This window comes from Amphimedon queenslandica, unplaced genomic scaffold (genome assembly GCF_000090795.2).
Source record: "Amphimedon queenslandica unplaced genomic scaffold, v1.1 AMPQUscaffold_370_Cont27609, whole genome shotgun sequence".
Lineage (NCBI taxonomy): Eukaryota > Metazoa > Porifera > Demospongiae > Haplosclerida > Niphatidae > Amphimedon > Amphimedon queenslandica.
In genome coordinates, this window is record NW_003559276.1 from 1 (window position 1) to 956 (window position 956).

Genomic DNA, 956 nt, shown 5'->3' on the forward strand with positions numbered 1-956 from the left:
GCTTGCTGATGAGGTGATGGTCCTGCTATTGAATGCATTGGAATATATTCTTCTTAGTGAGTTAGTGGTGAGTCCAATTAATAATAATTGGTAGTTGGTACTCTCTTGGTGATTATGATAAAAGGTACTTGAGCTAGTACTTACAAGAAATGTACTCACAAACTAACCCTCAGGTATAATAGTAATACAAGATATTACAATCAAAACAATTCAAGTTTTATTATTATTATTATTAATGTTAATGCATTATAGCAAACATGACAAACAATATCTTAACTGGAATTATTAGAGATTTTATATTACATGAGAGTTTTGTAGTCAGTACTTGTAACAAAGAGACTAAACTCAAGTGTAGATTGCATTATTCATTACAAGTCAAATATCACCTACTGGACACAACAATAAATAAAATAATGACAATTACTTTTTATACTATAGGAAACTCATCAAACTATACCTCATAGTATAACTTCATACACTGTAGCCTTCTTGTCTCCAGATCCAGTAACAATAAAACGATCGTCAACTGATATGTCACAGCTTAAAACACTACTGCTTTCAGACATCTGTATGTATAGAATACAATCATTATTTCATTGTACATTAATGTATAATTATAAATAAGACTACACACACACATAATAATAGTAACAAGTACAAATACCACTGTACAGTTAATGTTAATAATAATGGACTATGTACCTGGAATATACTAGCACCATAAGGTGTTCTCCATGCATTTAGTAGATTATCCTTTCCTGTAGTTATAAACCATTTACCACTGTGAGCAAACTTGAGTGACAGTACACAAGACTCGTGTAAATGTAACTGATACTTATCTGGACCACTCACACGAAGGACTTCAACACTACTGCTCTCCATACTAATAATACATAAACACACACACACATTAAACCATTGGTTTATCTAATACTGCTAATAATTAATAAGACTAT

The 956-nt window shown here is 31.1% G+C and overlaps 1 long non-coding RNA gene across 1 annotated transcript; it reads right to left on the reverse strand.

Annotated features, from left to right (window-relative positions):
• Positions 1-248: 248 nt before the first annotated feature.
• LOC109593653 (uncharacterized) lies at positions 249-910 on the reverse strand. The gene is made up of 3 exons (XR_002191096.1): positions 703-910; positions 458-566; positions 249-389 (listed from the first exon to the last, which is right to left on the reverse strand). It is a non-coding gene; the product is annotated as an uncharacterized LOC109593653 (long non-coding RNA).
• Between the last annotated feature and the right edge of the window lie 46 nt (positions 911-956).